This window comes from Podarcis pityusensis, assembly GCF_964106645.2.
Source record: "Podarcis pityusensis genome assembly, chromosome: 12".
NCBI lineage: Eukaryota > Metazoa > Chordata > Lepidosauria > Squamata > Lacertidae > Podarcis > Podarcis pityusensis.
The window spans coordinates 17106040-17129454 of record NC_138037.1 but is presented as its reverse complement, the minus strand read 5'-3'; the positions used below and the strand labels follow the sequence as shown (position 1 = coordinate 17129454).

At 42.8% G+C, this 23415-nt stretch overlaps 1 long non-coding RNA gene across 1 annotated transcript in view; it reads right to left on the bottom strand.

Annotated features, from left to right (window-relative positions):
* Positions 1 to 5099: 5099 nt before the first annotated feature.
* LOC308458982 overlaps positions 5100 to 23415 on the bottom strand; it is a 28473-nt gene continuing 10157 nt past the window's right edge. The window contains exon 3 of the long non-coding RNA XR_013977803.1: positions 5100 to 5431. This is a non-coding gene — a long non-coding RNA (uncharacterized lncRNA). The remainder of the gene's footprint in view (positions 5432 to 23415) is intronic.

Below are 23415 nucleotides of genomic sequence, written 5' to 3'. Positions count from 1 at the left end.
TAAAGCCTTAAACGGCTCAGGATTGCAATACTTCAAGGACCGCGTCTTCCCATATGAACCTACCCACACCCTGAGATCATCTTCTCAGACCCTCCTTCTTGTGCCTCCTCCTTGAGAAGTTTGGAGGGTGGCAACACGAGAACGAGCCTTCTCTACAGTGGCTCCCCAACTGTGGAATGCTCTCCCCAGGGAAGTTTGCCTGGCACCTTCATTATATACCTTTAGGCGCCAGGAAAAAAATGTTCCCTTTTAACCAGGCCTTTGATTGATCTGATTGACATCCTATGCCCTTTTAAAATGTGTTTTTTTGTTGGGAGGGGGTTGTTGTTTTATTTTTTTTAGGTATTTTGCAGTTTTTTATCTTGATTTTATTCTGTGAGGGTGGTATATAAATAATAATAATAATAATAATAATAATAATAATAATAATTCAAACCAAATTCCTTAAAATGCAGATGACTATATTTTCCTGTGGCAGGGATAGGGAGCCTGTGGCTCTCCAGATGTTGGTGGATTGCATCATCCCTCGCCACCGGCCCTTCTGGTTGGGGCTGATGGAAGTTATAGAGTCAAGCATCATCTAGAGCAGCGGTTCTCAGCCTGTGGGTCCCCAGATGTTGTTGGACTACAACTCCCATCATCCCTGAGCTCTGGCCTTGCTAGCTAGGGGTGGTGGGAGATGTAGTCCAACAACATCTGGGGACCCACAGGTTGAGAAAGGCTGATCTAGAGAGATTCCCCATCCCTGCTTTATGGCCACTGCAGGCCCAGTGAGGGAACCACAGCAACAAGAGGACCAGGGAGAGAACTTTTTAATGACACTGTTCTGCCAGTACTTCCAACAGCCTCCCTTGTCCAACAAGTTGAGACATTATACCATTTCACAGTACCTTATCCCATTGGACTTTGCTTTTTAAAAAAGCATTAGAAAAGTCCTATTCCTGTCCTATTCTCCAGATAATTTGATTGACAAAGAGAGGGGTTGGGAAGAGAGAGTACGTTTGTGAGACTATTAAAGCTTGATATGAGAAAGGTTGAATCAGAAGAAATGGGGATGAATGACCATGCTTTTGTGACACTGTCAAGGTTCATGGGTAGCATTATGGGGGGGGGGGAGTGGGGACTACAATTGCCATGATATAAATTCGAAATCTGGGCCCCTTTATGAAAACCTTTTGGATGTTTCCAGACATCTCCTCCCCCTCCATCCCTCAGGTTAAGAATGGGTGGCAGGCTAAAAGCACATAGAAAATAAAATTGGACACAAGAACATACTAAAACCTCTTCAGTCATATATATATATATATGATATAACTACCTATATAAATCTATGCTTAACAATGCTTTTGAAAATTGCCCAAATTATTCAGGAAAAAGGGTGTCCTCAACTTGCAAAGCCCATCTAGAGCTTTGTTCTTAATTTTGAAATACCAGTGTTCTAGGGGGAAATGTCTTCTGTTCTTTCTTACATTTCACCCCACCCTTTCCCCACAGATCTCAGATGCATCCATGGTTATTTCTCCTCTTTTAAATTTACAACCACACTGAGAGATGGGTTCAAGTTAATTTTGCACTGCCAACTCAGAAGTAAGTCCCATTGAGTTTAGGGACTTCAGATAAGTAAGTATAGGATTGCAACTTAAGTGATTTGCTCAAGGTCACCAAGTGTGCTTGTTTTCAGTTTTCAGTCCAATGTTCTGAACCAGGAACGAGGAGGCAGTGGCCCTCCAGCGTTTGTCAATCTTTGGCTCCCATCATCCCTAAACATTGGCCATGCTGACCACAGCTGATGAGAGTTGTGGTCCAACAGCATCTGGAGGGCACCATGTTGGTTACACCTAACTTACAGGCTTGCAAGGAAGCTGAATGAATTGTATTTAGCACCAGGATATGTGTGGCTTGTCAGGTTTATTATTGCTACTTCAATATTAGCAGCAGAGACAAAATTTTAACTCATTAAAGTTTAGGAAGCCAGTGCCTACTGCCACAAGCTTGTTCCACTTTTGTCTGTAGGCCACTGACTTCTGTGTCCTTGGTTCTTACTCACAAAAATCCACCCAGTTCTGTGTGATTCATATCTGAAATTCAGATGGAGACTTGTGTTTTGATTTCATGTGCTGTATTTGTCAAAATGACGACAGTCTGAACAGTAAGTTGGGTATACGTTAGGCATATCTAGTATATGTTTTGCTTATGCTTTTGCCATGGAACTTTCAGTGAGACGTTTCTCCTTCCTCCCATTGTGTTGGACGTTCAAATGCCATTACTTTATATCTGACCCCAAAAGACAGCCCAGATCTGGTTTGTGTCGCTGCTTTTCCGCGAGATCTCTGCACACTCTCCTTTCTCAATTTAATCTGTGTGAATTTTTTTAAACGAATACGACTAATTGCATCAATTGCCTAATTATCAGGTAGCTAGGCAAGATAAATTATAATCCTTTACCCACTGTTCAAATGAAACCTAGCAATTAAGCTAGAGAAGGGGAAAAGCTTAAAATTCCAAAACCTCAAACCCAACCTAGAATCAAATTCAAGTTATTAACGTCTTAAATTGTCCCTACCCCCCTTCCCTCCTTTAGAGTCATTACTCCCTTACACGTCAGAGGCTGAGTCAAAGTAGATTTGGTCTACTTTGTTTATGGGCATGTGGGGGGAACTGAATGGGGTAATCTGATCCTTGGCCCAGTGAAGCTGAAGTATTTGTCTTTAAGCCAACCATATCAGGGAGTGGGGTGGAGAAGTAATCAGATCCTAAAGATATTTATTTGGGAATAAGACTGCATTCAGACATGGGGTTAGTTAGTTCGCTGCCCTGATTTCTAAGTTTCCTATTATGATGAGGCATTATAGAAATGTGGCTTTTTCATGAACATACCACCATGCCATGCTGAATTTTAAATGTTGGGAAAGAACTGTATCTGGGGGAACCAGTTTAAATTTCATCATGCGAGTGACAGTGGCATGAGCATGAAAATCACTGGGAAATTATGACAACATTAGAGTTTCAGATGAGGCGATGGCTCTACTGCCCCATTCAGCCCTGCTGCTCCTAGACAGGTGTTAGGATTGCATCGTGGGCCACACTTGGGACTTAAGTCAGTCATGTGCAGTGCTATTTTTCTAGAAAAAGAGGTGTCAGAACTCACTATGAATGCCTGCCTTGTTCTCTTATAATGGCAAAAGTTCCTGTAACATCCGGCTGAAAAAAAAAAAGCCCTGACATGTGTAACTCATGTCCCATTGATTTCAGTGGCCTTCTTTAAGCATAACCAAGTCTGGATCTAACCTACTGTAACATGTGCTGTTATGAGCATTTGAATCAACCCTAACTGGGTAACCCTGGACAGCTTGCTCTCTCTTTCAGCCTCACTTTTCATCCATTAATCAGGTTTCTGTGATGAAAGATGAGATAAATCCTTTAATTAAGCACGCCAGATTTGCAAATGGCTGTCAACAAAAACAACAGTGGCGGTAACATTTTCTTCTGACAGCTCCCTCCCTTTTAAAAAAAGTGAAAGTGAGAAGAAAAATAAACTAGGAAGATGCTACTAGCAAATGTAAAGGACATATTATATTCTTAGGGTATGCTTTAACATTATTCATGCTGCCTGCAGACTAATACAGTCAAGGTATATTTTATTGAAAAATGTATGCCCATTCGGGAAAAACTATCCATCAATAACTCTACACAAAGGGCTTCCAGATTCACATCACTGTCTGTATTATTTACGTTCTTCTAGTTAACTCTGCATTTGGTTGGGGTTTTTAGCCACAGGAATATCATTGGCCTTGAGAGGAATACCCCAAGGTCCAGGGTAACAAAGTTACTGACATGCAATATAACGCCACGGAAAACCTTGTGCAAACTTAAGACGGTGACTCTCCCCCTTCCCCTTCCCCCACAAGACATCTTATGCCAAACTCTTACTAAATCTCTTCTCCTTTCCAGTATTTTACTTGGAATAATTTTGCTCTTTTTGCTCAAAACAATCCACTCCACTGACACCTCGGGATATTTGCTGAGCAGAAAACCCATCCAGGGCTCTGCTCCTCTTTCCCTCTGAGGTACTCCGGTTTGATGTTTATCTGTGCTAAAGTTCAGCAAATGTTACTGGAGAGCAGAGCATCATGGGGGCAAAAGTGCTGTTTGACAGCAAGCTCTACTGCTTCATCATCCTGTGAAGGCAGAACCTTTCTCAACAGTTTGAGGCACTCATATTTTCTGTGAGTCCGCCGAATAATTCATGATACAAAGCATACATTTCCCTAAAATGAGTATTTTCTATTATGTTTACTGATTTTCAGGAGGGTGGGGAGCATATAGAAATAGTGTCACCATTTTTGCCACCTTGTTAATCAGTTTCGCCTGAAGCGGCTTAGTCATGCTGGACATATGACCTGGAAAAACTGTCTGTGGACAAACGCCGGCTCCCTTGGCCAGTAAAGTGAGATGAGCGCCGCAACCCCAGAGTCGTTTGCGACTGGACTTAACTGTCAGGGGTCCTTTACCTTTACCTTTTTAATCTTGGGGGTTCCAGTGCTCTCTTGGGGGCACCAGGTTATGAGATGCCCGCTGGGAAGCCCATGAGGACCCACCTCACACCTGAAACTGGCCTTGGCTACTGGCAGTAATTCAGACCCTCCAACATTTCTCCCATGAAAATAGGGACGTTCCATTCCATAATGATAATTTTACTAATTTTACATATTTTACTGGGTTGCCCCAGCCACTCTGGTCAGTTTCCAACATACAGTGGTACCTTGGTTCTTGAACTTAATCCGTTCTGGAAGTCCGTTCAACTCCTGAAACTTTCGAAAACCAAGGCATGACTTCCGATTGGTGCAGGCGCCCCGGAAACAATAGCCGACAACCACATTGGCTGTTTGGCTTCTGAAAAATGTTTGAAAACCAGAACACTTACTTCTGAGTTATATATATATATATATATATATATATATATATATATATATGTTTTAAAATACAAAATTATAAAACATACCACACAATTTATCACAAATACATTCTTATTGGACTTCCATCAGCACCTCTGATAAATCTCCGTCTTATTCAGTTCTTACGCATTTCCTAACTTAATATTGCCTTTATGTTTTTACCATATCCCATCTCCTCCTTCATTTTTGCAATATTTCTAATATTATTCCTCACAGAGCTTCTTGCAAACCTACAAACGTCGTCTGGTCATTGCAAATACTTTTCAAATAATGCGTAAATTTACTCCAGTCCTCGGTAAACTTCTGGTCCCACCGGTTTCGGATCCTTCCCGTTTATCAAGTTCCGCATAGTCCATTAATTTAATCCTCCATTCTTCCATCGTTGTTAATTCTTCTTGCTTCCATTTACTTCTGAGTTTTCAGCGTTCAGGAGCCTATTTGTTTGTCAACTAAGCCATTCGAGAACCAAGGTTCCACTGTATTTAAAAACATAATAAAACATTAAACTTTTTTAAAAAAACCTTCCCGATACAGGATTGCCCTCAGACATCTCAGGAGTTGAATAACGCCATACTCTCAAATGTATCCAATCAAAATAGGGACATAGCAGGACATTCCGAGATCAAATAAAAACCAAGACAGCTTCTCTAAATCAGGGATAACTCTGGAAAATAGGGACACTTGGAGGGTCTGGTAATTCATCAGGCAGAGTTGCTGCCCACTCAGCCTATGTATGCATTGCAACAGCATGCATCCCTTGGGCATTTTTTGCTATAGCATCTACCATGGTTTGTCCTTAGGTTTGACTACTGATGTCCATGTCTTGGAAACTTTGAGGCTGGATTGCTGCAACATGCTCTATGTGGGCCTGCCTTGGGGCCTGGTGCAGAATGTGGAGGCTACACTGCTGTTGGGGACGCACAGCCACCAATATGGGACACCAATTTTAACACCAACGTTTGTACTAGCTGCCCATCTACTACTGAGTCAGGTCCTTGTATTAATTTTCAAAGCCTTGAATTTTCAAAGCAGGGTACCTTAGGGTACAAGCCTGAACCCTTATATCCTAGCTTGATCAGCAATATCATCTGCAATAGCATCACTCAGTGTCCCCTGAACTGGTGAGGCTCATTTGACATCAACGCGAAAGAATAACTGAACTTTATTGACCCATTACTCTTCCCGAAGAGATTCAGCAGGCACCTTCTGTATTAAATTTCAAATGTTCGCTGAAAACTTTTATTTGCCACCACCCTTTAATAAAATTATTTTCCATACTAGTTAGCTGGTGATATGCTTTAATTTCTCTGTAGTTTTGTGGGGGGGGGGGCACTGTAATTGTTGTAAACTACTTTGATTTTTATTCTATTTAATGAAATTGTGTTATAGACATATTTTTAAAATAAATAAATAAGTGGAAGGGACTGTAATTCAGAGCTAGGGAACCTACATGGAACATGCCCCAACCATTTAAATATTGTCTGCAGTTTGGCAGATGGAGGCAAAAAATAAAATAAAAAAAAATCTCACCTGGTGCCTCTTTGCACAAAAAGTATGTACACAAAGGCTGAGAAAAGTCTCTCTCCCCCCCTCCTCCATTTCATTGCCCCATTGGTGGACTTCAAAATCAGGGCCGATTTGGAGTTATTTTTTTAAGGGAATCAAAATTTGGGATGGCAGCGGATAAAATCACCAGTGCCCTCATACTGCCTGTGGAAGTTATTCCTGGCATCTCCACGCCTCACTCACCAAGTTTCATGTTACATCATGATGTGGCAATGCTCTGGTGGGGAATTGTGGGGGAAAAGGGTGAGCACAGATCTGTCTCTCCCCCTTCTCCCCAAAGCCCTTGTCAGAACAGCACCATGTCATCATATAATGACAAACTGGAGGAAGAGGATGTTGCAACCACCATAAAGAGGTTGAAGAATAGGGTGAGAGCAGAGGCGCATTTTGTCCCCAAATTTCACATCCTGTCCCTCAAATTTGCTGGGGGAAGTCCCCTTTTACCCCACTTCCCAGAATTCAATCCAATGGTTCTGTACGGAAAATGCTGAGCATCAATGCACAGATGTGTACCCAGTTTATATAAGCAGCCACCCACTTACTAACATTCATATATTATCCCTGTTTGCCTGACAAAATGTACTGAATTTATAGGGCAAGGGGGAAGGTAATCTTCCTGTTAAGAGGAATCTGGAAATTTCACTCATTCAGTGCCTCTTCCAATATAACATGCATTTCTCTTTACACATATTTTCATTATGGCCAATTGGCAGATCTATACAAGATTAATCTTACACGTCTTGGAAAGCAACATTAATGTCATGGAATTTTGGCAGTCCTTTCAGTTGACCTGTTTTCTTGCTTCTGGCTTGATGAGGTATTACAACATCATTCCATAGTATGAAATGTGGATAATGTTTTCACTGGAGAGACAACCACTTTTCTAGAAGAGTGAATATGTTCCCAGCTCAGTGGGTGGAGCACATGTTTTCCATCTGAAAGGTCTCCAGCATCTCAATCTCCATCATCTCCTGGTACATTTGAGAAAGACTCCTATATTAGATATCCCAGAGGGCCACTGCAAGTCAGTACAAAGTCAGAACTAAGCTAAATGGCCTGATTCAGTATGAGGAAGCTTTGTACTACATTCCTAAGTATGCCCTGGGCTCACATCTCTTTTACATCTAGAACTGAGCCCCACAATTGCAAAGCACAATCTGTACAGAGAAGATGGAAGATCAAGCACTATGTTTTCCAGCAGGGATGACTATACCTATGACCTTCTAGAAGTTGTTGGACCACAGCTAATCATTTGTCATGCTGGCTGATGGGACCCAACAACACATAGCTGTCAAGTGTTCCTTATTTGAAGGGACAGTCCCTTATTCCAGCTCCATGTCCCGCTGCTGTCCCTTATTGATAGATGTCCCTTAAATGTCCCTTAAATGATGTCCCTTAAATTTCAAAGGAAGCAGCTCCTCTCCCTCCCTCCCTGCCGGCCAGGGAGGAGGGAGGCTCCAACTGTGTTGCTTGGCTGTGTTGCTCACCCAATAAGAAGTCTAAGAATGACTGGGGGGTGGAGCTTGCATGCCTTGTGTGTGGCTAGTTAATGCAAGCTGAGGGGGTTTTTGAATGCTGGACGTCATTTTGTTGCATGTGCTGCTGCAAACTTTGCAGTGCAAAGCCAGGCCGGGGAGCCATCTTAAGTTGAGGCTCCATAGGCCTTGTGGTGCATGTGATTCAGATTCTATTCAGTTGAACCTCTGGTTACAAATTTGGTTGAACAGTGTTCTCGAAGCTACCTGCATGAGTTTGACCACACTGCAGGAGGATAGGAAGACTGGAGTGCCTGGAACAGGTGAGGCTGCAGGTCCCTTATTTTGGCTGCTGGTCCCTTATTTTCAAGGCTGCTGGTCCCTTATTTTCAAATCTGTAAGTTGACAGCTATGCAACAACAACGGGAAAGGTTGAGTTTCCCGTCCTTGGTGCAGGGTGCAGTTTATAAAATGAGACCATCTTGGCCTGAGACCCACAGTCAGTGCTGGATTTATGTATAAGCTAAACAAGCTATAGCTTAGGGCCCCACTCTCTTGTCCCCCCATATACTTCTTAATTGTAATTCACTATTAATATACTTCTACTTAATTGTATTTCAGTTCAACAATTACTTTGATAAAATACATATTTTGTTATGTGCAAATGGCTTTAGATACCTATTAGGTCCATAAATTATCATATAGCATATATTCAACAGAAAAAAGTGACAATTTGTTGTCAACAAAGGACAGCTAGACATATAAAGGGCCGCATTACCTTCAGTAGCTTATGGCCCCATCAAACCTAAATCTGACCCTGCCCACAGTATATTGTAAGAGGAGGGCTGTTCTGAGCACAGCATTTCACCATGCCCTGAAAGGTCTCATCTATGGGCCACTCAGTTTCTTTCAGCTTCTGACACCCTAGATTCAAGAGCACAAATTTCCTTAAGAGACAGAAGCTCAGTGCATTAAGTATACACCCATGATGTTATTCCAGAAGGCAGCAATACAGACATAAGGATGGGTGAAGCTGTACATTTTGGTTTCTCTACATTTCTCATTTTATCAGTCTTAAGTTCAGCACCCCACATTTCCACATCAGTTTGCATTTAAAAAAAAAAGCCCTCATGAAAATTTATCAGTATCTTAATGCAAACTCTGAATATACACATTTTTGTATGCATTTTCTCTAATAAATGCAATTTTGCAAAGCTAGCGTGTGCATTTTAATGCACACTTTACCATAGTATATGTATGTTGTACACATTACCTGGCTGTAGAACTGCAATACAATTTTTTTGAGATCTGCAATTTTGGAAGTGTGGCTGCATTTCAGGTCATGAGTTGTTTCAGAAAGTACGCCTGAAATGAGAAATTGATCAAATTCCTTTCCAATACATATACAGAAACAACATACAGTGCAAAACATTGACTTCTGCTGTTGGCATGTTTTGAATGACTATAATTGTATGTATTTTGCTACAAATATGACCCCCCAAGGATACACACACACTATGTTTGGTTAAAATACAAAACAAAACAAAGCAAAACACAGACCCCCCCAGCCCAAAGTTTATAGCATCCATTGTTATGCTGTCCCTCGAAAATGAACAGCAAAAATAGGACTTCCGGGGTGGCGCCATCGGTAATGGTGGATTCCCTCTGATCCGGAGGGACCAGCTCCACAGAAAACGGGTCTTTCCCGCTACGGCGAAGCGGGGACCCTTTCAAAAATCACAGGCGGATGAAGCCTGTGACCATGGGACTCGGCGGGCACCTTTAGCGCCCCCCCAACCCGTAAAGGAACCCACTTACGGGCTCCGGAGCGAAGAGGGGGAAGTGGCGCGGTGCTGAGAGTCAACTGCTTCTTCCGTGGAGCGAAGCCACACAGCCGTTGCCGGAGAGCGCTGCCTTTTTCCTGGGACAATTTGGCTTTTAAAACAATTACCCGTGAGTACTTAAATTTCAGACAATTGGACTTTAAATAATGACCAGCGAGTAGAAAGGAAAATTGGACTAAGAAATTTATCCCAATTTGGCACTGAAACTGGAAGGTCTAAACAGGAAGTCAGCCATCCGTTTCTTGTAGATAGATTAAAGCAAAGACATGGCAAACTGGAGTTCAGAAAATCGCTTGTAAGGATTAACTTTCATCATTTAAAATTGTTGAACCCCCTTCGGAAGCAGGAGAAGAGGGGGGATTTTTTTCGGACTGTTTAAACCTGCAGAAGAGAGTGTAAAGCAAAGTAATTTTCCACCGTCTTGATCCTGGGAGCGGGGTGTCAGGACTGACGTTCTTTGAAGCTCATTGACCAGAGACAAACGTTTTTGACAGATAGTTAAAAGAAGAGAAACATAGTGATTCCATTGTTCCCCTTCGCATTTTAAAGGAACAAATATTGACAAAATATCTGAAAAAGGAAACTTTGTTGTTAGATCTGCTTCTAAAAGAAAAGAACAAATAGAAGTTCTTCCCCTAGAGGGAGCCTGTGAAACTGTTACCAATTTTGAATCGGGGAGCTTGCAGCTGCAACAGATTACGATCGTGGGAATAGACTTCTGACCTTGCAGAACAATGTATTCAGAAGCTCTGGTGCGTGCTTTCTGCAAAACAAGTGCCCTACTGGAACAGCTATATGAGAAGACGGACGTGATGACTGCTGCGATCAGAAATTTTGGACAGGTAGTGGGAAACTATATAGAGCCCACCCAGGAATCAAATCAGGAGTGTGCTCTGACAGAACAGATGAGGGAAGAGGATGTTGCTGAACCTCAGGCGCCAGAGATGGAGGGAGCTGTGGCCCAGCAGGAACATGAGTTCTTGGATCTGACAAATGAACTTGGAAAAAGCCAGATTTGGAAAGATAAAGTTTGGTTTGGAAATGGGGGGTTGGATAGACCCCCCTATGCAGGGATGTTTGGACTTTTCAAGTCTGGCAATGGGCCGTGAGATGTTTGGGGTTGTGGGGGCTCTTAATTCTGGAGGGACTTTGAAACATGTTTTTAAATACCAAATGGAGTTCAATGTGGACTATGGAAAAGGGGCTGTTTGTCGAGAAGGGTCAAAAACACTGTTAAGTTGGAGTTCCCACGAGTGAAAGGAGCAGGAGACAAAGTAAAGTACAGGTATAAATATGAAGAAGAGCCGCGGAAGGGACATGGAAGAGACTTAAGGGCCTCGGACATAAGATTACCAGGTTAATGCGCTAGATTGATGTGATAGAAAGGACTGACAAAACCCGGGACCAGGAGGAAGAGACGCTGGATGAAGATTGGAAGAAAAAAAAATTTATTAGGATTTTTTTATAAAATTGATGAATGCTAGAAAAATGTTGGAACGAAATTATTTGGCTTTAGTAAAAATGTTTAAAGAATTATGTAAGAATATTATGGTTATGAGAAATTGGTATAAGTAAGATCTAAGTTTCAAGTTTTAAGGTCTTTTATAGTAAGATAAGATTAAAATAGATTAATGTAATGTAATGACAGAATATTATGAAAAATGGAAAGGATTTGCTGTGACAATTAACAACTAGGATACAAAAAAAGGGAGGAGTGAGGAGGTCAATGAAAGAAGGTAATGACAGTTAAGGATTTGAGAATATTGGATTTGTTTTTAAAATGTTTGTGGCTTATTTTTGTCTTTTGATTGTGTTGTGTTATTTTTTGATTTTGATTTTTATCAATTTGTATTGTTGGATTGTGGTTTGTTTTTCTTTTGTTTTTTTTTCTCTTTCTTTTTTTGTTTTTTTTTTGTAATTCTAAAATTCTTAATAAATATCATTAAAAAAAAAGAAGAAAATGAACAGCAAAAATAGTTTTAAGAATGCCCTGTGGTTCAGAATGTTATCAAGGAAATGCATCCACCATGGAAACTTTAATTAGGTCATATCTTGCCTTAGAAGATACATAGAAGTGGGTGGTTATGCACTGGATCCCTTCCAAAACTGGATATCTAAATGCCAATTCACAGCACTTTCACAATTGTCAAAAATTTGAGATACTTTTATACGTTCCCATTAGATTTGAGGGACCATGTTTCCAAAGCCCCATCATCAGCTCCTACCAAAGTCCTCAAAAGGAGCAAAACCTCCCTGCTTCACTTGTACACCAGAATTCAAAGCTCTCCATCCCACTGTTGATTAAACATGCCCCACTTAAATCACGGCTATTTTTAAAACACTGCAGTATGATTTAAAGAGCATCCTAGGAACTGCAGCCACTCAGAATAATGTACTCCCTCAGTCTCAGTATGGCTATGAAGGGGTCATGTCTCTAACATCAGGAAGGCCACAGATTTCCCACCCTTGCAATAGAATCAAGGATGAGGGACCTTGCGGCCCTCCAGATGTTCTTAGACTACAATTCCCCTCAGTCCCAATCTGTGTGGCACATGGCCAGAGATGATGGGAGCTGTAGTCCAGCAACATCACAGGTTCCCCACCCTTGTGCCAGAGGAACAGGCATTGTTCATAGAAATTCTCACACGAAAGCTCATACCAATAACAAACTTAGTTGGTCTCTAAGGTGCTACTGGAAGGAATTTTTTATTTATTTTGTTTTGACTATGGCAGACCAACACGGCTACCTACCTGTAATTAGTGCTTATGCGTGTCCTGAACAGGTTCATCTCTCAATACATATTATGAAAGCCAGAGTGCATAAACACCACTTAGTAAGCCTCCACATACCTATGAGCTATATACTTAAACCACATTAAGCTCTTGGCTGCCAGACAAATCAACTGTTGAAATATAGAGAGAAAAGCCTTTTCCATTAATTCCGTCTTCTTCAGTGCTTTGAGCAGTGATAAATAAATTCCATAGCAGATGGCACTTGCTGATAAGAAACCTGCTTCGCACTAAAATGGATTCAATACTGCCCTTCCAGGTAAGGTCAGCAATGATGGCTCTTACATTCTGCTAAGCAGCTCTGGGAAGCTTTGTTGCAGTTTCAAGCCAGGCAGTATCCCGAGCCTTCACCTCTCGCACACATATGCTGGGAAGAACTTGCTTCGCTTGAGCTCTTTTAATAGCTCTCCCTAAATATGAAATATCTGACCACTGGGGACTTTCCTGGCAAGGCGAACAAATTAGGCGGCTGTTACAAGTCAAGGATGGCTCCTGCCGGTTTTCTCCATCTGCCTGATGCCGCCAGGTTCTTTACAAGCATCAGGAGATGGAATTAAACAGATGGCGAGGAATGCGCTTGGCCCTTGCACTCCGGAGAGGAAGGTGAGAGGCAGCCAGTTCATCTCCCATCTCCCTTTCCCCTCATTATTTCACATTAGAAAATGCAAATGTCATCACTGCAAAAGGCAACTATCATTAAAATACAAAATCAGCAGGGGAAGAAAGGGAAACTTTCCCTAAAGTTTCAGTGACATGGAAACCACAGTTGGCTGCCCTAGACTATTTTTCATACTTGCTGGGTTGATTTTCTTTTCTTTTCTTTTTTTTTAAAGTAACACTTGGCGCAACTAATAACAATCCTGCTGAACTGGTTTCTTGTTTTCTGCAAAGATCAGTGGAAGCTGTCAGTCAGAATTCATAGGAAGGCCATGTGGAAACGGTATATTTAAAAGCTTAGAGAGTGCATTGCACTCTGCACCATGGAACACAGGGAGATGCCTTCTACTGAGAAAGGCCAATGGTCCACCTAGTTCAGTATTGTCTGCACAGACAGGCAGTGGTCCTCCAGGGGTTCAGCCCCACCTGGAGATGCCAAAAATTGAACCAGGGGCTTGAAGGCTTGCGCTCTACAACTGGACTATTTATTTTATTTGTATTGGATTTCTTACCTGCCTTTACCAAAGGCAATTGCAAAACGAATAAAACAGTTACAACCAACAAATGAGAAAAGTGTACAAACGATGAAAAGCTGTTCACTATAAAAGCAACAAAAAACAATTGCCATTTTTAGCAATGGCTATTCAGGGACGTGGGTGGCGCTGTGGGTTAAACCACAGAGCCTAGGACTTGCTGATCAGAAGGTCGGCGGTTCAAATCCCCGCGACGGGGTGAGCTCCCGTTGTTCGGTCCCTGCTCCTTCCAACCTAGCAGTTCGAAAGCACATCAAAGTGCAAGTAGATAAATAGGTACCGCTCCGGCAGAAAGGTAAACGGCGTTTCCGTGTGCTGCTCTGGTTCGCCAGAAGCGGCTTAGTCATGCTGGCTACATGATCCGGAAGCTGTACGCTGGCTCCCTTGGCCAATAAAGCAAGATGAGCGCTGCAACCCTAGAGTCGGCCACGACTGGACCTAATGGTCAGGAGTCCCTTTACCTTTATTCAGAAGCAGAGCATAGACATTGTAGCTAACACTTAAAAAAAAGAAAGAAAGCGCAAAACACAATGCAGTAGAAAATGAAACTGCTACTTTACAATGTTATAGACATCCTTAAAGTTAGGCAACAGAAAGAATCAAAGTCTTAGCTGCTTGTCAAAAAGTGCGCTATAATGCATTTAGGTTGAGTTCCATCAGCAGGGCGCTCCACTGCCTTTAGGGTGCAAAGAAAAGCCTGGGTGCTTCATTCCTGAACTTCAAATGATGGGGCAGGGGTGCCAACTTGAAATATGGGGGGGGGCAGGTAAGCAGCACCCCACATAATCAATCACAAGACGCAGTGCACACACCATTTGAATGGCACTTTGTGGGGGGTGGCCCCCTCAAACACTTTATTGGGGAGTGCCAAAGGGAACTTGGTCCCTAGGAGTTTGTTTCTATGTGATGGAGGAACACAAAACCACAGCTGGTTAGTGTGGTGTTAGTAGTATAAGCACAAGAGCCAATGGGTGCTGTGGAAGGAGGCTGTTTTGCAAGTTACATTTAGTTAACTTTAGTTACATTTTACCTCTACCTCCTGACATGCATGGCTTGATTCTCTGTTAACATTACATGGTGTCAGCCGTGAGACTACCTATGTCCCCTTTAGTTTTTTTACAGGCTTACAAAGCAGAAAGTGGCGACACAGGTTAACACTCAAAGAATCCTAGAAGTCCCAATTCCTGTATCCACAGTGTTTTATCACTGCTACAAGGAACAGACAAAGGAGAGGCCTGGAAACCGAGAGAGCCCACTGGAAGGTCAATCTGCAGCAGCTACAGACAGCATATGCATATCGCTCCAGAAAAGGAGAAGAGAGGGAAAACAGCATGGTGTCCTGGTTCCCTGTTAATCCTACGCTCAGAGTAGATGATTTCAAGGGTCTGGCGGATTCGTTTGTGTACATGCAATTCTGTCCCTGGATTATCACAAAGAACTTAAACCATCTTGGCTTCAGCAACAACCGTTTTTCCTTCAGCATTCTTCCATTTGCATAACAAACGACCAAGAGTGAACTCTGTTGCTCACTCTAGTAGCATAGAAGAAAGCACTCTGGGCCTCTTTTATCAGTTGGTAACACCCGTTGTTGGTTCTTTTTGCTCTCTTCTTTCCACATGGCCATCACTTCAGAGCCGGTTGAGGAGAATGCCCCTCAAACCACTATGTGCACTGCTCCAAGGAAATGCTGGTTGCGCTTCTTTTCAGATTAGCTGGAATGGACCATAAAGCACCGGGGCCATCACTATTTCATTTCTGCATAAATTGCCCAGGTCTGGAAAAGTAGAAGGAAGGCACCTTCCACTGAGTCAGATTACTGGTCCACCTAGTTCAATATTGTCAACACAAGCTGGCAGCAGCTCTCCAAGGTTTCAGACAGGGGACGCTCCCAGGCCTAACTAGAGATTCCAATGATTGAATCTGCGACCTTTAGCATTAAAAACAGGTGCTCTGTCCAAAGAGTCAGCTTTGCCTATAAGAGGGTAGCCATGACAACTGTGTAAACCTGGGTCTTTTGGGCCTAGGGTGCTTCCAAGTGATCCCCACGTTGTAATAAAACAAGAGAAAGACTTTTAGAATAACATTTCTGAAGCACTGAGTGCAGGCCCAGACCGGGGGGGGGGGGGGGCATATGGGCCACTTGGCCCAGGCCTCTGATTCCAAAGAGGGCCTCAGTCAGCATATTTATCTATATTTTCCATTTTGTCTCTATATGCAGATACAGTTCAAGCCTCGAAATAAAATCATTTGTCAGCATAACATTTGTGAAAAGTATTTATATACTTACTTATTTATAAGACTCCAGTTATCCCCAGGGTAAAAAAAAAAAAGGGGGGGGGGGGACATTATCTACCTGGCCCGGGCCTCTGCCTGGCTCTGCAAGGCCCTGATGGAGTGACAAATTCCAAATTAATATTCAACTTCTTTAGCATTCTGCTAAAGGGATTTGCTGGGGTTCTGGACCTCCGGCAGCTGCCCAAGATGTGGTATTCTGATGCCAGGCCTGGGAAGGTGTTACTATTTTGTGGGTTTTCATTATGCTGCATACTGCTGAGGCATTTCTCCATCAGGATCCTGCCTTTTAAGACCGGTTGAAATTTCACACAGATATTCATCAGAAAGAAGGAACTGAACCAGGGCTTCAGAAGCTTTTCCAGCAGTCTCCCCTGTGGCGGCTGCAACAAGGAAGTCAGAACTGATGTCCACTATAAACAACATTTAAGAATTATAATGAGAGATCAGTATGCCCTTCCACAATAAACACCATTGTGTGTCCCGAGTGGGAGAACTATAAGGTAATGGATTGGCAGGTGGGGACAGAAAGAACATCAAAAGAGCCTGCAGGATCAGGCCAACGTCCCATCTAGTCCAGTATTCTGTTCTCACAGTGGCCACCCTCTGGGAAACTTGTAATCAGAATTTGAGCCTTGTTTTCTTCCAGCAACTGGTTTTTGAGAAGCACGACTGCCTCCAACTGTGGATGCTGAGCATCACGATCATGCCTAGTATGTCTCAATAGCCCTCTCTGCCATGAGTGGGAATCATTTGTCTTCCACCTCTCTAAACCTGGCACTTGAACTACTCAGAACATCCACAGAAAGCATGGCAGAATCACTCTAGACAACACTGAGATAGATGGACCAGTCATCTGGCTTAATATAAGTGTTGTTGCTCAGCAGAGCTGCTTTTCTGAGCAACAGTCTCCAAGCAACTCAGGTAAACTCAAATGTGAACAGATTTATTTAAAGCTGCATAGACAGGAAGCCCTGCTTACTCCTTTAGGCTACAGGCCCGCAAAGCCTTCTTCCCCTCACTCACCTGCAAAGGACATTCCCATTTATTTATTTAAATTCGTACTTTGCTTGATTGTAACACAAACACACCCACCCACCCACACCCACCCACCCAAAGCAGTTTATAAAATGATAACATGATAAAATAAAATAAAAAATTATAACTCTTCAAGTACTTTTCCTTGACCCAGGAACTGATTATATACACGTTTCCTATGTTTGTTCCTATGTTTCTTCTGCTCTGTTCAGTTTTCCAAGGAATGTGCTTTATATAACTCTCCAGGGTCAGCTTTAGTAGTGAATAGTAATGTCTCTCTCCCCTTGCACCCCCAAACTTTTAACTAGCTCCCTGTTAGTCCTTAATGCCTCACTGTGGTGTTTCCTCCACTAAAGCTTGTTAAATTTAAATCTTACCATGATATCCATTACTGAATGTTTTCTTGTATAGTCCCATCTGTTTCTTCTGACTAAATTGATGGAAATAAGATTCTTCCCTTGCATAGTCTAGGACTGGCTTTGGGAGAGAGGGGTGATATTTTTGCTCATACTGACTTTTACAGATAATTTGTTTTTGTTCTGCTTTCGTTACTTTTAAAAATCCAACAACAGCCTGGTCAGACCGTGGATAAATGGAGTAGAAGTTTCTTCACTCTCACCTGTCTAGTAGTTCAAAATGGGGAAGACAGCAATATGAGAAACTTGGTGGATTCCACACCTTGTGAACTGGGCCTGAGCATAGTGATGGACTCAGTGTGGACTAACACATTCAGTCTTAAATCCCAGACTGAAGGACTACAGGTCAGTAGAAGTGCTGACTGAGGTTTCAGAGTCCATCCTTCTCTGGACAAGGTTGCACTTCCACTGAATGGCCAAGTTCACTGTTAGGGAGTTCCTTTGGATTTAGCACTGCTCCTAGGTTCATAGGAGTCCCTTGCTCAACTTTGGCTGAGCATTCCTTCCTGTAGAAAGCAGATTTGACCAAAATTAGACATGCCATGTAGACCACATTCTACATGGGTCTGACCTTGAAAAGTGTTTTGAAGCTACAGCTACAGCAAAATGCTGTTGCCATAATAATTTCTAGGGTCTGCTTTTTTGGCTATCGGTCTTGTTTAATTTGCACAAGCCTCTGATTTGTTCCTGGGTCCAATTTAATGTGCTGGATTATTACTTACAAATCCCTTGGCTTTGGACCGAGGTATTTGAAAGACTCGCATTCTCCTGCATGAACTTGTCCATTAACTGAAAACATCTTTGGAGATCCTGCTCTGTGATCCGCCACCACGAGAAGTGCAATTGGTGGGGATGTGGTGCAGAGTCTTCTCAGGAGCATCACCCTGGTTGTGGAACTCTCCCCACTCAGGGAAAGTGAGAATAACCTCTTCTCTATTGTTCTTATGGGAGTCAGCGGACCCAGCTTCCTCCCTGAAATAGTCTGAAAAGTTTGCTTATGTTCACGTACTCCTTCGGGTGATTTTAACCAGCCACTGTTTGCCTTATATTGCTGAATTCTTAGTGCCTTTATGTGTGTACGTTTTCACACACACACACATTTGGAACACCTGCTCCAAGTGATTTGCATGCATTTTATTGCCAAACCAGTCCTTATTATGTAGTTGTTGCAAAATCATTTCGGAAAGGAATTAGCAAAGCATGAATTCCTCAAGCATCCCTGCCTTAGCTGGGGGTCTCTGGTTGCAGCCCCATATCTGGTGTTGGATGCAGTGAAGATGTGGGCAACATCTCACTGCTATGAGACCCTAGCAGTACAAAAGGAAATGGTTGCATGCTACCCGCCCCTGCATTAGCGGAGTTCCTAAATCTATCAATTAAATGCAAAGTGCATTTAATAATCTATGCTGTGCACAGACCAAAAACAGGGTCAAGATCCTGCTTATGCACTAATGTTGTTTTAAGCATGATCCTGCCATCATTTCCCAGGGAGCACCGTGCCCTGCAGTTCTGCCCAGCACGTCATAAATTATCCCCCTTGACTTGCCCATTAGTGAGCTGAAACACCTCTTATTTACTGATGCGATTAACTGCTCCAGAAGCAAGGAGCAATTCCACCATGTCAGTCTCCCTCCCTCTCTCCCCCGAGACAGCTGTAATGGCTGTGTACACCTGTGGAGCGAGAGCCACCAGCCGTGAGCTAACATTGTTCATCACTAATGAGCCATAAAATTGCGGCAGTTTAATGCAGCTTCTGTGGCTGGTAGGTAGAGGGAAGAGGACTGCCGTGAAACCAGAGAGGCTAGCTGAGTGCCTCCGACTCACATTTTAATTTGAATTTAACAGGGCAGTTCCCGCTGAATTACAATTTGATTGATAGAAAGCTAACTCGTGGATGTTAATAAGCATGCTAATCAGTTATGAGTGCCGTAAATTAATTCAGAGTTTGCTGTGGCTGGTTAAAATGTGGAAACAATAAAAATGGAAAGTCACTCTGCTTCCTAGAAAATAATATGTGAGCACCGTTCCGTCACGTCAGCTGTTCTGCGCAATGTTCTGTCACGTTAACTGATGTGGCAATGGTAAATTAGTGTGTCGTGCATTCAGGGAAGCAAATGGTCTCCTAATTGTTGTTTCCAGAAGTAGGATAATTTGAATTTAATTCGTCTCAGATTATTCTGTTTCAGGAAAAGTACAGGAATAGGAGGTGCTTCCCAGACTGTTAGTATTTTTGAGTGGGGGGAAAGGGGGACAAGTCAGGTGCTGCAAGGTTCTGCCCTGGGCCTGCTGTTGTTCAACATCTTTAGGCATGGCTTGGATGCAGAAATTGAGGGGACACCCATTGGATTTGCAGATGACACCCAACTGGGAGGGGTAGCTAATACCTCAGAAGACAGAGCCAGGATTCAAGATGACCTTCACAGATTGGAGAACTGGGCAAAAACTAACAAAATCGAGTCTCAGTAGGGACAAACATGAGGTTCTACACTTAGACAGGAATAATCAGATGCACAAATATGGCATTAAGCAACTGAGAGGAGAAGAGGTGCAGGGCACCCAGTTTTGGGGTCTAATCCAATCTCCAAAGATTTGTTGTCTACTCCCTACAAAGACCCAGCTGATTTTGATGGCAGCAGCTAATAAAAGGGGGGGGGGGGGACTATTAAAAGTAGACAAAGCACTGGGCTGGGTAGAGCCAAGAGCACCTCAAGGTGCTTATGGCAGTGTTGGCTATGGCCAGAGGCAAAAGTGGGCAGTTAAGTGGAAATGATTATTAAGCCTTGTATAGAAGACTACTGTCCTGCTCTCTTTTTATATGATGAGCAGATCAGAGGAGTTGAAGAAGAAATATGCTTATTATAGTACTATATGTGGGAATGTTCAGGGTGGCAGGAGGGGATATATTGTTTATTAATATCCTTCCTAACTTGCGCTAGCAAGTTCCTTTACTTAGCAGAATTACATTCCCCATTTACGCACAGCAGATAGCTGGTTGCAAGCTCATGTGAGCTTCTTACTATTATACAATTCAATCTGTCTCAGATTGAATTGTACGTTCCTGGTAAATTCCTTTTAATCCCTCTTAAAAGAATAAAGATGCCACAATCTTATTCAAAGTCAATAAAAGAAGTTTACTTACATCAGTTCACAGATGGACCCCTGAAGGCAGACTTAGTTACAAATATGTACATGTGGATCTACCCCATATGGGGGAATAATCCTAGTGCTTCTGCTAGCTGAGCTAGCAGAGCAGTCCAAGTGAGAAGCTGGTCAAACGAAGAAGGAAGGCAAAGAGAGACAGGTGTGCTGTGTGACTCGTCCTTCTGTTACCTGGACAGGTTAGGTTATGCCCACCTTCTATCACATGCAAAAGGAAGATGCTCCAGCCAGGAGGAACAGGAAGTTTCGACTGGCTGGACGAAACATTCCCTCGCATGTCTTCTCTAGCATTAAAATGAATGTTGTACTTGACTGCCTCTCATGGATCACATCTCACACTATATACAACAGTCAAAATAAAAAAATCCTTCCAGTAGCACCTTTAAGACCAACTAAGTTAGTTCTTGGTATGAGCTTTCGTGTGCAAGCACACTTCTTCAGATACGAACAGGTCATCTCTCCTTTAGCTTGGGCCTAACCTCCTTACAAGTATACTCACATTTATCCTCATAGTTACAAACCCCCACAAACACACCTCTCTTCCAGGCAAGAAAGAGGCATTAACACAGTTCAGGGCAGAGGTGCCATCTTCTCAAGATGATTGAATGGGCCCTACGCAATGTCCTGACAACATATGCCTGACATCTCGATGAGCCAGGGAGTGGAGCCGAATGCCATCTGAACATTGAGGGGGCTAACCCCCTCAACCCCTTAAAGCTATGATTTTCCCTGTAGTGATGTATGGAAGTGAGAGCTGGACCATAAAGAAGGCTGATTGCCGAAGAATTGATGCTTTTGAATTATGGTGCTGGAGGAGACTCTTGAGAGTCCCATGGACTGCAAGAAGATCAAACCTATCCATTCTTAAGGAAATCAGTTCTGATCTGGAAGGACAGATCCTGAAGCTGAGACTCCAATACTTTGGCCACCTCATGAGAATAGAAGACTACCTGGAAAAGACCCTGATGTTGGGAAAGATTGAGGGCACAAGAAGAAGGGGACGACAGAGGATGAGATGGTTGGATAGTGTTCTCGAAGCTACCAGCATGAGTTTGACCAAGCTGCAGGAGGCAGTGGAAGACAGGAGTGCCTGGCATGCTCTGGTCCATGGGGTCACGAAGAGTCAGACACGACTAAATGACTAAACAACAAAAACAACAACAACAAACTCCCTCAACATAAAATGGGAGGGGGCAAAGTGCCTCAGCCCCTAGAAGCTGGTGCGTATGATTCAGGGACACATTTCAGCCAGGCAAAGACAAGGGGGATTTGGAGGAAGGCCTAGCAACAGTTCTGTGGGCCAGAGAGAGAGAGAGACTCAGAGGGACCCCAGCGAAGTTAGCGCGAGACCTTGCAGTAGCATTCACCACAGATGACTAAAATATTTTCCATCGTGGAAGCAAAGGAGCCTGACAGATCTGCTGACCAAAGATCTGCTTTACCCTTTAGCAGAGCAGGTGTGTGCATTTGTACACAGAAGTAAATACCACAGTGCTCAGTGTTGCTTACTTCCAGATCAGCGTGTAAGAGGTGGGTTAATTTCAGTGAATTCATATATATAGGAAGAAGTTTGAATTTCCAGAAAGCAAAAACTCAGAGTGTACATGCCTGGAAGTCAGGGAGTAGTTAACCACTTTTCAATACAAGCTGAAAGAGAGAAGTGTTCCAAACTGCTTGCAAAAAGACTGCAAGTGAGTTTCTGACTTTTCTGAAAACTTAATTCTTGATCATTCTTAACCCCCCACCCCCACCCCAAGAGCAGTGAGGGAAAAACCTCACTCTCTTGGGCAGGAAAGTAGTGAGATTACATGTTTCACCTACAGCTTTCAGAAGTACTAAAAAGAAAATCTGTGAGTTTTTTGAAATATATAAAAGGCTTCTACTGCCATCTGGCGGCTATCACAAAGTACATATGTTTTTTCATCATCGTTATTACGTCCATATGTTCTTTTCATCATCTTAGAAACAGAATTCTAGAGTTGGAAGGGACCATGACAGTCATCTAGTCCAATCCTCTGGATTGGTCACATTGATATTTTTGTTATCCCAACCTGCTCCATTTTAGAGATCCAGGTAATCCTGTAAGAGCAACAGCATAAGCCAAGACAGAAAGATCTCCAATATCCCTTATCACATCATCAAGCTGTTCCGTGTTGTTAATATAAATGGCTGGTAACTCGATCAACATGTTAAACAAAGGAGAATGAGCTGTGTTCTTGAGAACATTACATTCTTACACTACAGAGGTCCAAAGGTTCTATGATGCACATGTTCTCTTGTACTAAGAACATTAGAAGAGCCTGCTAGACCAGGCCAATGGCCCATGTAGTCCAGCACCCTCTTCTTAGAGTGGTCAACCAGACATCTGTGGGAAGCCTGCAAGTAGGACCACAGGAACACTCTGTGGTTTCCAGAAACTGGTATTCAGAGGCATGATGCCTCTGTCAGCAGAGGAAGAACACTGTCCTCATAGCTAGTAGCTGCTGATAGTCTTGTCCTCCATGAATTTGTCTAATCCACTTTCACAGACGTCCAAGTGGATGGTTGATTCACATCTGATACCCTTTTGAATGTGTTGCTGGAGGATCATCGGTTTGTTTTTGTTCTTATTTTCATTTTGTATTTTGTGTTTTTTATATTGTATTTTTTATGTTGAGATCCACAGTTGAAGGGCCGTATATAAATTGAAA